This window comes from Pteropus alecto, unplaced genomic scaffold, assembly GCF_000325575.1.
Source record: "Pteropus alecto unplaced genomic scaffold, ASM32557v1 scaffold36, whole genome shotgun sequence".
NCBI classification, from domain to species: domain Eukaryota; kingdom Metazoa; phylum Chordata; class Mammalia; order Chiroptera; family Pteropodidae; genus Pteropus; species Pteropus alecto.
The window spans coordinates 146,271-161,415 of record NW_006438868.1 but is presented as its reverse complement, the minus strand read 5'-3'; the positions used below and the strand labels follow the sequence as shown (position 1 = coordinate 161,415).

The window sequence follows — 15,145 nt, the reverse complement described above, 5'->3', positions numbered from 1 at the left end:
TTCTGGTATCCATCTCTTTCTGAATTATATATTTTTGTTCAGAATCTTTGAATCACCATTTTTTTCAACCCCACAACTCAGTCCTGATTATTATGTTTTCATATATAAAATGTTTTTTAGATTGACATATATTTTTATCATTTTATTTGTTCTCCATTCCTTCTAGCTTTTCAGACCATCCTTCTGGGATGATTTCCTTTTATTCTGAGGTGTAGCCTGCAGGGCAGTAGTTTTCAATCTCCTCTGGGTATCAGAAACACTTTAGGGAGATTTAAATATATATATTCCTGACCTCACCCCTAGAGCTTTAGATTAATTTTGGCTGGGATAGGGCCCAGGTATTGGTGTTAAAAAAAAAAAAAAAGAAGAAGACAAAGGCTCTCCTAGTGATTTTAATGGGGACCCAGAGTTGAGAACTACTGTTTTATAAGTACCATATTTATTATGTTATTTTGTTTATTGCTTGTCTTCTTCACTAAAATGTAAGTTCCAAGAGTGCAAGGACTTTTTTCACTCCTTTCTTTATGTATGTATCTATACTGCCTTGAACAGCGACAACCACGCAGTAGTTGAACAACAAATGTTTGTTGAGTGAATGAAAGAAAGTGATAAGAATAGGATACATGACAGAAGCAGAGAAGAGGAGCAGTTGTCTGGTTCTGGTTAAAGACTGGAAGGAAAAGTCAGCCAGGTTTCATGAAAGAGATAAAATGTAAGCTGACTTTTGAAAGGTGAATATGAGTTAGCAGAGTGTGAAAGCATAGAGATTTGAGATCTTGGTGTACTTTCCAAATTATAAGCAGTTATGTGAAACTTGGACTTAGGGTGGGAGAGGCCGAGTAATGAGCCATGAGGCTAGAGAGAGTTAGACTATCAAGGCTTTTGTATACCACGGTAAGAAGTTGGGATTTAGGGAGAAATATGGAGGGTCTGAAATAAGATAGTGATCCTGGTGACTGAGAGAAGTGGTTGAAGTCTATAAATGTTATTCATACATCACCCTTTCAGTGAGCCCTTCTGTAATGGCAACATCCCCCTCCCCATGTACATTGATATCGTACTTACCTGCTTTGTTTCGTCATAGCACTTGTCACCTTTTAGCATGTATTTTCTTAAATATTGTATTATTTAACACAAAAATGTATATCCTGTGAGGGCAGAAGTTTTTGTCCAATTTAGTCATGAGTCCACCCTCAGGGCCTGGTGCATATTAATTGCTCAATAAATAATTTGTATGGCATGGAGGGAGTAAAAAACGTCCATGTTTCAATGCCTCTGGATTTCTGGTAATCCACTGGCTATTTTTTCCAGTTCATTTCCCAAATGCAATTAATTCTTAATAGCATAAGCTCCTAATTTTCTGTGTCTATTCAATGATTACCACAATATCCTCTAAACCATCCTCTCTGCCTCTAGATTATACCAGTATAATCCATTTTCTATATTCTGGTTTAAAATATTACTATATACTTTCTTGCTTAAAATTCTTTGGTTTTCTGTTTTCCTCATAATTAAACTCAAACTCCATAACCTGGAATGCAAGGTCCTTCCTTCTCAGGCCTTTTCTTATATCCAGCCTCGCCTCTCATCACGGCTCCTTCCACACTATACTTCGATTCCACTGACATTCTTCCCTTCCATTCATCCATTAATCATTTATTCAACCTTGAACAAGTCTTTATTGACCACCCTCTAGAGATAGGTTTATTTTAGGATTTTGGTGTTCACCAGTCAATGGTATAGCCAGAATTCCTACATTGTCTCCTCTCCTCTTTACTGATTATTATTGTCATGTTATAGTGATGCTGGCTGTTTATGTGTTTGTTTCCCCCACTGGTTGGAGGATGTTGAAATGCAGGACTGTGTCTTATTCTTCTTTATATGAGCAATATTAGGAACAGAACCTTACACCTACCTAGTGGTTGTTCAAATCTATTGGTTAAATGAAAAGGTATGTCAAATTTTGAAATGAATTATAAAAATATTAGCAAAAGGAAGGAACTTGTGCTGGCCCCTGTCATTGCCCTGAACACATTTTGGTCATTTATTTATTCAAAAAACATCAATAATCACCTATTTCATGCTAGGCTCTTATCTGTTTAAATGTCACCTTTAGCCCCTACAGTGAGAGTTCCTAGTGCAGTGCCTCTGGGTATAGCATAGTGTTTGAGATATGGTAGGTGCTCAGTATGTACTTCTGGACTGACTGAAAATAACCACAAAAAAAGAAGAATTGGGGTCCAGGTTTTGGCACCAGGATTGCATTCTGTAGGAAGTGGCAATAGGTAATTCAATATCAAACTTTTAATCATAGTAAAGATTATTCTTATTACTGTACTGAAACTTTTTGTAAGTTATCGTTTTCTTCATTTTTTTTTTTTTTTTGAGAAGGAAGGAGGAGTATGTAAGTATACAAGAATGCTTTCTAAACTAGTTCACTTTTATTTATTTGGAAATTTGAGTATGGTATGTAACTCTTTGGAAAACATTCCAAGACAAAAATGATTCAGATTTAAGAAAAAAATCTTGAAATCGAAGTATGCCACTAATAAAAATGAACTTACTCTCTGCAAAATGGTATGCCAGTAAACTGGTATAGTAAATATGTGACTGTAGACATCTAAGAGTTAAGGGACTAAGGATAAAGGAGGTATTTTAAAAGCTGGATCAACAAGGCTAGGTGACAAATTGGATACGCGGGGTTTGACGGAATACTGCAGTTCCTGGGAGGACGAGAGCTAGGATTCGGAAAAAAAAAACGTTTACTGATTTCCAGCCGGTTTACATTTCTATCTAGATGCTGATCTGGTGAAAGAACCAATGAGATAAAGCATTGCAAGAGCATGCCAGAGAGGCACAGGAAGTTGCCTGGAGTGAAAGTAGGGGGGGACGTGGGTGGTGGCAGAAACTAAAGCTTCCGCCAAACAAAAGAAAATAGCACTTCCGGTCACACCGTCGTCGCGCCACGGCTTTCTTCGTCAAGGTGAGTGCAAAGGAAGGGAGTGGTAATTCAAATGAATCCCCAAACGTTGCCAGAGAAGCTTTCTTCCTTGCTTCAGCATTGGGTGGAAAGAAAAATTCATCCCTAGAGTATGAAGGATGTTTCTGACGCTCGTAGTTATAATCGCCTCACTATCTCCTAATCCTCTGGAGATGGCAGGCAGTTATCCACGCCCCCTTCGACTCTTGTGGTCCTTTTAGCCATCGTTATTCTTCACCTCTTCTCTTTATCTCGCATCCTCTTCCTGAGCTTTCTGAGCCTGAGTCACTCCCTCTACCACAGATTTATTTCCTGTCACTTACTCCTACCTTTCGCTCCACCCCCTTTAAGCCTCAGAACTTTTTGTAACCCCCTTTCCCCACTCTGCACCTATATTCTTTCCTTTTTACTCCCTCCCGACCCCAATATTTTACATCCCCGGAAGGCTTATCTCTCCTGTCCCCATCCTTCAGAGGCCAGTGAATTATATACTTTACAAAATCAGATGTGAATTCAGTTTCAAGGTCAAGGTGATTTTCTTTTTACAAATAAGCAAAGAAATTTTAGAGCTCTAAGAGACAAAATGATGTGTTCAAATTATTATGTCGTTTTATTTATATTTTTACTCTAAACAAAATTACACATCAGATAGTGCACTGGTTTCAGCCCTCTACTCATGACATTTTTTAAAAATTTTAAATTGTGGCACAGAACTGAATCTCCACTGTGTAACAGAGTGGCAAGCATAGCAGGTTTTGCCTATAACCTGGTGTCAACTTCCAGAAAGTGGAAGCTTTTCCATCCCTTTTAGAACCCCTCAGAGCAGAAATGGTTGACAGATATAACATCCAATTACAGATGTATTATTTCATGAATTGGGTTTATTATGCAAATCCTTTTCTGGTCTCTGGCAGTAACATTGAACAGCAAGCTGGCAGATTTTTTAAAAGATTTTTCCTAGGAGCTTTGCAAGTATCTATTTTGATGCATTGTGAATGGTCTTCTTTTCCCATTTGTTGCAATGTGAAATGTATTTTTCTGTTTAATTTATCATGTGTAATTTATCTTGTGAGAATATTAGTTAATAATCACAATTTACTATTTCAATTCTTTACCCAAGAGAAGGGAAATGATCATTAAATAATGAAGTTCGGGTTTTTCAGGCTCTAAAGGGGAATTTAACCAAGTATTTCCTTGAACAAGCAGTTTATTACTTCCTCCTCTTGTAAGTAGTGTAATAAGAGGTAATTCTTTTTTCTAGGCCAGGTATAATTTTCAGTTCTTTTAGAATAAACAATGAGGCAAAGATATTATGACACCAAAACACTTAGGAACTTATTCAAAGGGCATTACTGATGTCTCTTATTCTCTATTCAGATCGTAATTACACAAGATTTAAATATCATCACACTTGCTTCAGCCCATTGTGCATCCATCCATCTATTTATTCAATAATTTTTTATTGAATAACTTTATGTGCCAGACAGTGTCCTGAGCATTGAGGGTACAACAGTGGAAAATAAAAATTTTAAAAAAAAATCCCATAAATTTGAAAATGTCGTGTTTCCTTTTTATTTGTCTCAAGATAGTTTTTGATTTCCTGTTTGATTCCCTCTTTGCTCCATTGATTATTTAGTAGCTTGTTTAGTCTCTACGTATTTGTCTTTCTAGTTTTCTTCCTGTAATTGATTTCTAGTTTCGTGCCACTGTTGTCAGAAAATATTTCAGTCTTCTTGAATTTATTGAGGTTTGTTTTGTGGCCTAATACATGATTTATGCTGGAAAATGTATACTTGAAAAAAATGTGTATTCTGCAGTTTTTGGATGAAATGTTCTGTAAATGTTTAAGATGACCTTGGCTAATGTGACATTTAAGGCCACTATTTCTTCATTAATTTTCTCTCTGGATGATCTACCCATTGATATGAGTGGGGTATTAAAATATTATTGTATTGCTGTGAATTTTTCCTTTTACGTCCATTAATATTAGCTTTATATATTTAGGTGCTCCTATGTTGGGTGCATAGATATTTACGATATGTCCTCTTCTTGAATCGAACCTCAAAAACAAAGTCTTTTAAACTATAGCTGAGAGACAGACAATAAATGAATATATAATAAATATGTAATAGATTGTGATGGGGAGGGGCTGTACTACTTTAGATTGGATGGTCAGGAGGGCCTCCTGGTAAAATAACATTTGAGCAGAAACCTAGAGGAGGTGAGGGCATGAACTATACAGATATTGATGGGAAAACAGGATATATCTATGTCAGTGTCATTTGTTCACTTTTGTTCTTACACTCCCCACCCATCCGCGGTCACTTTTCTGCATAGCAATAATGCAACACTGCATACTCAGCTAATCTAATCCATCAACATAAATTCCCTATAGTCTCTTCCTTCTGGCTAGCTAGCTTCTTCCTTCCATTTAGGTGAATTGTCAGTTACCAGCCCCTCTAGGAAGACATATCTCTATCTCCATCCTCAATTTATTTCTTTATGGAGCACTGTGTGCTATCCTATAGCATATTTGCTTACCTCTCTCATTGTTCTTATCACTGTGTGTTCATAATATGTTGCCGATAGATGTTTGGTATGGTAAATGGAAATGAATTCAGTGCTTGTTTGTAACAGACAAGCTTTTAAATATAGTCGGCCACCTAATGTTAAAAACCACCCTCTAAGGTCAGTGTTATCATTGCCATTTTACTAATGATAAAAGCAAGACTCAGGTGGATAGTTATTTGCTAAATGGTAGTGGAATTCATGGAGTTAAGGTCTATAACAGAGGTCCCCAGCCGCTGGACCACAGACTGCAGACCAGTATCAGTCTGTGGCCTGTTAGGAACCGGGCTGCACAGCAGAAGGTGAGCTGTGGGGGAGTGAGTGAAGCTTCATCTGTATTTGTAGCTGCTCCCCAGTGCTAACATCACTGCCTCAGCCCCAACCCTCAGATCACTAGGCATTAGATTCTCATAGGAGCACTAGTCAGTCCCTGGTGACAAAAAAGTTGGGACCACTGGTCTATAAGATACTCATTCCTGGTTCTTTCTTTCTCTCTGTCTCTCTCTGTTAATGAGAATAGAAACTATGTAGAATGTCTTATTATTTTATAGGATATAATCTGGATATAGAAATTTCACTTTTTAAAGTTTGCTTTCACAAGTCAGACTATATCAAGTGCTTGAATCACTTCCTAGTTATAGATATTAAAAGTTAAGAGGCATGACGACATTTTTTACTTGAACATTTTCTAATAAAAATTTAAACAATAAGTTGAAGGAAGAGTAAAGTGAATACTTGTATACTATGAACCTAGCTTCGGCAGTTGTTAATTTTTGCCCTGTTAGCTAACTTGTTCACTCACTTGCTCACTCTACCATCTATCCATCCATCCCTTTTTTAATTGAGGCATAATTTTTAAATCTATATTTCGATCTATGAATTTTGACTGAACCATTTGAGATTTACAGGCATTATTTTTAAGTAATGTTAAGTACACACAGAATAGTGCACAAATCATAATTGCACAGCTCAAAGCATTTTTACAACATAAACATACCTACATAACCACCATAGAGACTGAAAAATAGGACACAATCGGTATCTGAAAGACCTTGAATGTATTGTCTCCCAGTCACAGCTAACCTCCAAATTAATCACAATTCTGGCTTCTATCACTGTATAATAATTTTACCTGTTTGGGTATTTTATAAAAATACAATAGCATAGTATGCATTTTTTTTGTATGTCTGACTTCTTTGGCTTAAGATTTTGTTTTTGAGATTCATCCATGTTATTGGGTGTAGTAATAATTCCTTCCTGCTCATTGATATATATCCCATCTACTATATGAATATACCACAATAGATGGACATTTGGGTTGTTTCAATTTTTGGCCTACAGACAGTACTGTAAACATTTTAGTACATGTCTTTTGATGATATGCACACATATTTCTGTTGTGCATATACCTAAGAGTAGAATTGCTGAATACAGGTTACCTATATAGTTAACTTTAGTAGATAAAGTGATAGGACTAAAAAACTCTGAAGAGAAAATTTTAAGAGTTCCAGTTGTTCAGAATATAGTCAGCACTTGTGATTATCTTTTCTTTTTAAGAAAAAAAGCAGCCATTCTGGTGATTATAATTGGTTTCTCATTGTGTTTTAATTTGCATATCTAATTCATTTTCAGATGATCTTTCTACATATTAAGGATGTGAATACTTTTTTAGATTTATTGCAAGTCTCAGTTGCTTGTATTTTCCCTTTCTTAATGGTGTCTTTCGATGAACCAAATATCTCAATTTTAATATTGTTCGATTCGTAATCTTCCCCTTTATGGCTAGTACTTGTTTGTCCTGGTTAAGAAATCTTTATCTTTCTCCAGGTCATGAAGATATTTTTCTATGCTGTGTTATTGTTTAATCTTTCATTTATATTTACAATTAATTTGATTTTTGTGTATGTAGCCAGGATGACTTATGGATGTTGGTTCAAGGCCCATTTCTTTTGTCAAAATGGACATCCAGTCAATGCCATACCACTTATTGAAAAGATTATTCTTTCCTTCCTATAGTGTCATCTTTTTCATAAATCATGATTAAGTTGTATATGTGGATTTGTTTCTGGATTCTGTTCAGTTTGGTTTATTTTTCTCCTTGTACGAGTACCACTGTTATAATTAATATGACTTTAAAATAAATCTTATGTATGGTCATTAAGTCCTACAGTTTTGTTCCTTTTCTTCAATAATGCCTTGATTATTCATGATCTTTTGAATTTCCATTTCCATTTTAGAATCAGCTTGTCAACTTCCACGAAAATTCTTCTTGGCATTTTAATTGAGATACCATATAATAGATCATTTGGAGGAGCACATATGATGGCACTGCACCCCTAAATATTTCAGCATTCAACTCCTAATATTAGAAACATTTTGTAAATAATTTAATTACCATGATTTCACCAAAAAATAATAATTCCTTAATATCATGTAATACTTAATCTACTTTAAATTTTCTTTTTTTTTCCCCAACAAGCTTTTTATAACTTGTATTTAAAACCATCATCCAACCTAGAATAATGTATTTTATATTTGAGATTTATTGTTGTTTTCTCTATTTTATTGAACTATGGATATTTATATCTTTAGTACTTTTCAATTTATTTCAGTAATTATTTCTTCTGTTGTTCAAACTGTCCAGTCTGGAAGGGGCGAGTTGGCTCCCCTTCACATTGGCCTCTGTCTTTTTTCTTTATTAGTGAAATTTTCAAACATATTTTAAGTAGAAACTGGTAAAATAAACATGCACATATCCATTCCTGAGCTTCAACAATTAATACCATTTTGCCAATTTTGTTTGAATCTTTTCACCTCACCCACTTTTTTCACTGCTGTATTTTAAAACGATCCCAGATATCATGTCATCATTACACAGGTAAATAACTGATTATGCATCCTTAGATCATAGATGCATTGTATTAAGTAACCACTAGGCATTTATACTTAATAAGATTAACAATAACTCCTTATATCATCTAATACTCAGTTCATATTCAAATTTTTGTCTTTTTACGGTAGCTTCTTTAAATTTGTATCTAAGCAAGGGCTGTTTATTACCATTGGATATTTTTCTCTTAAGTCTCTTTTCCTATAAAACCCTCTATAGCAACTTCTATTTTAAAGACCATTGATTTATTAGAGAAACGAAGTCATTTGTCCTGTTGACAAATGGATTTGGATGATTGCTTCCTTGAGACGGCATTTGTTTTCCTATCCCCATGTTTCCTGTTCACTGACATTTAGAACTAGAGGCTTGATTGGATTCAGTTTCAGATGTTTTCTATCGGAAAGGACCATTTCAGGCAGTGATATGCACTTTCTGTTGCATTTCATTATGTCTGGTTTTACCTCTTTAACTGATACTGGGATTGATTTGTGTTTTCAGGTGTTGTTAACCTGATCCCTCCATTGTGGCGTGTCCTACCAAACTTTCTCTTGTTGGGTTTAGCAGCCATTGAAAATAATTGTATAAATTCATTATTTCAATAGCAGTTGAAAAACAGTATTCTAATTCTGTCAATCCTTCTGCACTTATTAGGTGGAATTACTTTATAAAAAAGACTTTTCCTTGTAGATAGATCCTTTTTTATTATTCTGAAATATATTTCCTGAAGAGATTCAGGATAAATGCTTCTTTCTTTCATTTACCAATTTTCAGAGTAATGAGTTGGTTTCCTAGAAACATTCATTGTTTTCTTTAATAACATTAGGAATTCATGGATTTTTATGTATTTAATGTGTGTCTATTGTGATCTCTCTCTTTTTTTTTTTTAAGGTGAGGCAACCTTTGGTTGACCTCACAGATTGCAAGGACCTTGTCAGCTTACAATCCCTTATTTTATTTTAATTTTTTACACCTACAGCACCTGGTCTTCCTAGATGGTCTCCCATCCTGGTCTCCCATCCAAGTACTAACCAGGCCTGATCCTGCTTAGCTTCCGACATCAGACAGGATCGGGCTTGTTCATAGCTTATAGACAATGATCTTTTTTTAATGCTCAAATTGTGTCATCTTAGAAATTAGGACCTCTTTCTATTTGCCTCCTGTATCCTCTTTACATGATCTCATTAGGTCTTGGATTCCTTACTTTTTTCCCCCCTCTTTAATTTCCTCGCCCCCCCCCGGCCCTACTTCCACCCCTGACCTATGGATGTTGCCTTCTCCCCTTAAGAACTGGATCTCTGAAGGCGGGTTGTCTTCTCCTACACGCTCTCAGCCCGCACCCCAGTGTACTCAGGGGGCCTGGCGCACCAGAGTATGGTCCATGGCTCTACCTGGGGTGCGAACCCAGGACCTTCTGCGTGTAAAGCAGACATGCTAACCACTATAATATGGAGCCACCCAGCTTCCTTGCTTTCTGACACAAGATATTTATACTCATCGTGTACACTCCCTGCCCACACCCTGGAATCAGCCATTTTGTGAGGAATCATAAATTCTTTCAGTAGGGATTAGTACTTAGAATGCAAGATGTGAGTGCTCAGGGATTGTTATTTTTTAATGCCCTTTAGTGCCCTTTTCCTCACTATTTTGAATACATTTGAATGACTCCACCAGCATTCCACTGAAAATTAGCTAAACATGGCTGTCATTTGTTTCTGTAATCATTCATTTAGCAAAAATTTTTAAAACACTTATTAATATGTATCTGGTCTTATGCTGGGTACAGGGGATATGAAGGTAAACCTGACTGGTTTCCTGTCCTCGACGAAGATCCATTATAGTGGAGATATGAGTAAATAAACAGACAATGTCTAAAGAATATGATCAGTACTATGGTAAGCATAGCTAAATGCGGGGGCGGGGGGGATGACAGGCTGTGGGAACACAGAGAAAGCATCTGAAATTGCTTTAGAAAGAGGAGATAATGCTTCACATTTAGTGAGTAGAAGCGATATGAAGGCAGATGAGCTATGAAAACTGAAAGAGGTGGGGGGATCTCGATGTATTCAAGGGAAGGCATCTATGTAGTTGGTTATAACTAGAACAGTAGTTTTATATAGGGGAGGAGAGACAAAACTGAGGCATGGATAGAGGCCAGGATGTTGAGAGCCCCGAAGGCCAGGCCAAAAAACAGATTTCACTCTGAAGACTATGAGGAAGAAGTAATGGAATTGTCTTAAGCAAATGAGATATGCATTCTCTCCTGTGACGTACTTTGAGACACTGGGTGGGTAGGTGGGAGTGGGGCAGTAAGGGACTGGTAAGGATGAGAGAGGTATAGCTGTCCAGGAAAGATATTGTCACGTTACACTATGTGTGTGTGTGAATGGTGTGTGGGAGAGTTGTGTGTGTGCATGTATGTGTGTATTATAATGTTATAATATATGCAAATTATAGATATCTGTACACACACGATTCTTCCATATACCACATGACTCTTGCACACACGTACACACATAAGATGCAGTGTAACATGACATTATATACATATGTAATATATAATATATATAAAATAGATCTGTGCATACACATGTACAAACTGTTGTATGACTATAATTCTGTATGTGCATGTATATTCAGGGGTTGTTTCATTGCCACAGGTCTAAAATAGACAATATTTCAGTGGAGAAACATTTTCCAAGGAAAGCAGAAGAATGGGAAAGGGTTAAAGACTCTCTCCTTGACCAAACTTTAGTCATGCTCCTTTGAGCCCTCTTTTCAGCTAAACCTTATCCCTGGGCACTGTCTTTGGCCTGCCAGTTTTAGAAAGAATCTTGTTAAGTCAATGTACTGAGAATCCCCCCACCCTTAATATCTGATCACCTTGGTCTGCCTTCAGCAAGAATCCTAAGTCAGTTTATCAAGAATCTTCCTATCCTTGATGTCTCTCCTTTTAGTAATTTTCTATCCACTGACTCCTCCCCCACCAAAAAAATGTGCTCCTTGGCTATAAATCTCAGCTGTCTTTACTGTATTTAGATTTGATTTTAATCTCTCTCCCCTTTTGCAATAGTCTTGACACCTATCACAATAGCCCTTAATAAAGTCTTTCCTACCATTTTAATGAGTGTTGAAATACTTTTTTTCTTTAGTAGGCCACATCAAAACTTTTGCTCATTGTGCTCTTCCTCCTCAAAGCTCCACCAGTTGGCACAGAGGCCCAGTTGTATACCTTTGAGTAATCTGAGAATTCAACTTCCTCTTCTTCCTGGGATTTAAGAGTATGAAGGAAAGAGTACGAAAGAAAGTGCTCGGCTTCTCCAGTTTAGAGTGTAGCTTTAACAGTTGTCTCTGGGAGGGTGGAATGATGATTGAAGATGCTTACTTCTTTTTATGTGTTTCTCTGTGCCAGGTACTTGTATACTAATGAACATGCATCGCATTCATTTTTTAAAACTATTATCTTGAACTTTTTAATATAAAATATGAAATTTCTCTATATGGTTATATAAGATGTGCACTGAGAGAGTTCTGTTAGATGAGGGCTTCAGGGGAAACTTGGATAGTGAGTATATATGGATCAGTGTTGGTGAAGGCTAAAGTGCAGAGGGCCAATAATATAATTGGTGAAAGTGTTGATGAAGTGAGTGTAGACTATCATGTCAAGGGTCTTGTCTATGAAAAGTAGACTAGATAACAGGTGGTGTATACACACACACACACACATATGTGTGTGTGTGTGTGTGTGTGTGTATTTAGGATGAGAGATTGGAACATGTTTATATGTTCTTCAGGGGAGGAGCTGATAAAAACAGAGAGGTTGACAATACAGGAGAGAAAGAAGATAATTGGAGAAGCAAGATGTGAAAAAGATGTGGAAAGATTGACCATGAACAAGAGAAAGGGCATCACTTCTGATGTTGGAGTTAAGGAGAGTCAGAAAGGCATGTTTTTTGGGGTTTTGGAAAGGCAAGAGATTGAGGGAATTTCTTTCTTGGTGCCCTTAAATTGCCCATGAATAAGATAGTAAGGACATTCTGGAGTGTGAGAGGAGATGGCCAGGAGCCAGAGGAAAAAGGAAGAAGGTTGCAACCTTGTTTAGGAAATGTGAGAGAAGATTGATGGGCAGTAATGGACATCTGTCTGAGTTGGAAATAAGATGTTTTTAGTTTTTTTTTTCCTTTTCCAGGTGTGCTCAGCTGCCAAGAAGTGGGATAAAAGAAGACAAACATTGAGTTTGATTTTAGACTTGTGAATACAGTGGTGGCAATTGTGGTTGGTGGAAGGTTTGAGGTGCTAAGTGGGTTGTTGAGGTTACTGATGAGATTTGATCAGGTTGTAGAACATGGGATCTAATCTCATCATAGAAGAGTGTATTCTCAGGAGGATTGTAGGGATCGAGAGAAAGACAAGCTGTGTGAATATGTGGGTGGGTGTGGGGTAAGTTGTATAGAGGTTTCAAAGCCCAAAGAGTGGATGTTTAAAAAAGTGAATGGCAGACAAGAAATTGCAGTCAGAGTAGAATATTAGAGCTTAAGATTTCAGAGGAGAAATAGTTCTGGATGATGACAAGGTTCAGTGAGTGAGTAAGTTGAAGTAGAGGAGGTCCAGGAACTGTGAAGCTGGGGTGATGGACAAGTTAGCCATGGGATCATCAAATATAGTGGAAAAGATAGGGTGTAAGAGAGGAGAGGAAGGAGAGGAAGATGCTATATTATGTAGAATGGGTGAATGTAGCTGAGAGGCAGATGGTACGACAATCAAAGGAGAAGAGATTTTCATATCAGGGAGGAAGATTTAGGGAATGGAAGCAGCAAGGGCCAGCATGAGTAGTTGCCGTAACCAGTTTTGTAGCAGATCCCTTGGATGGCCCTGTATTGGTTTCGACTTTGTGTCTGCTTCACATTTTTTTTCCCAGTAACCAGGAAAGGACTGAAATGGTGCTAAAATCTTGAATGTAAGTGGAGCTAAGATAACATTCTATATTGTTTCCTATAGTTGGAGGGACTTGAACAACTGCCCTTAGCAACTTTAAGAGAAATGTTACTGCTGGTAGGACCCTGGCTTGCCCAGATATCCCTTTCCAAGAATCCTATTGCAAACAAATGTGGATAGCCAGTTTCCATAGCTTTTACAGAAAGGGGTGGATGCTTTTTATATTACATTGTTCCTCTTCTCAGAAAGATTGAGAACATATGCTGCTAGGGAATGCTTTAAGGGAGTTCCATAGGAAGGCCTTGGATTCATTCTTTTTTAAAAAAAAATGTTTTTTAAATTGTGTAGCATAACAAAAATAACAAAAGTTGCATAAAATATAAATGTACACTAAAATAAATAATTATAAAGTAAACCCCATGAAAGAACCTTCTAAGACCAAAAAGAGAACATTTCAAGTTACCTAGAAGCCTCCAATCTTACACCTGAGGTAACCAGTCTTACTCCAGAGGTAACCATTTATCCTGACTTTACTTTTATGGTAATCACTTCTTTGTCTGAGTATAGAGACACACATGCACATACACACCTATTTATGCACATTGCTGTTCATAGACATTTGGATTGCTTTCTGTTTTTGGCTGTTGTGAACACTGCTGCCCAGAACATTGTTGTACATGTCCCCTGTTGCACATGTACACGAGTTTCTCTAAGATGTATATCTGGGACGAGATTACTTGGTAATAGTTGATGCATATCTTCAACTTTACTCGATAAATGAAAAAAAATGATCTCCTAAAGAATTGCACCAATTTTAACTCCCACTAAAAGCATATGAGGATTCATATCTTGGTTCTTTCTTCTCCACAGTCTCGAGGCCAGAAAATTATGGGTTGGAGATGATTAAGGTTAGCCAGGACCTGTGATTTGCTGTGGCTGTGGGGGAATTGGTTATTATTTCACATTTCTCCTGGAACAATTGCCCTTAGCCACTTCAGTGGGCTTCCATAGGAGAACCTTGGTTCGGTACTTTCTCAGAATCTCAAAGCCCAAGAATTGGGCTCCAGAATTGAGTGTGGCTGCCCAGCCTCTGAGGCCATTTGAGAGTTCAGGAGACTGGGTTAGCATCCTACAATGCCCCTTTCGTGGAAGGTCCAAACAATTGAATTTAGCAATTAGCCAGGGGTTCTGTAGGCGAGCTCTGACTCAGCTATCTCTTCTTCAGACTCAAGGCTCAAGAACCAGAACCAGGAGGTGATCAAAGATAACCAGCATCTGTGGATGGCAGAGTATGAAGACTAGGGGGTGGCTTAGATGACCCTATGTCTTTGGCGAGTTCTTGAACAACCATTTTTAGCCAGCTCCAAGGAGGGACCTGGCTTGTTCTTTTCTTTCCCAGAGTCTGTCCCTTAGGGAGTCTTCCTTAAGAAGGGGCCTGGCTTGTTTATTTCTTTCCCAGAGTCTCAAAGACCAAGAACCTTGGTTGGTTTATTCCTATGGCCAGCTAGAAGTGAAGATGTCTGGATTAGCTTCCTAGAGCTTCATCTGATATTTGTTTGTTTATGGCGCACTGTTACTAACATGAATTTTGTAGAAGTACATTTGTAGTGATTAAAAGCTGTCTATGAGTTCATCAACTTTCGGAAAACTGACAAAATGTTCTATATGGAAATGTGAAATGTTATACATATGCATTATTGATTTTTTAAAGCTAATGGAATAATAATTCCAAACTTTAATAAAAATTAGTATTTAATGTACTTCTTGGATCTCAC

The 15,145-nt window shown here is 37.1% G+C and overlaps 1 protein-coding gene across 1 annotated transcript in view; it reads left to right on the top strand.

The window, feature by feature from the left end:
* Positions 1–2,880: 2,880 nt before the first annotated feature.
* The window catches only part of MAGED1 (MAGE family member D1), a 52,891-nt gene continuing 40,626 nt past the window's right edge, over positions 2,881–15,145 (top strand). Inside the window, exon 1 of the mRNA XM_006915859.3 lies at positions 2,881–2,983. The gene's annotated coding sequence lies outside the window, so the exon portion shown is untranslated. The remainder of the gene's footprint in view (positions 2,984–15,145) is intronic.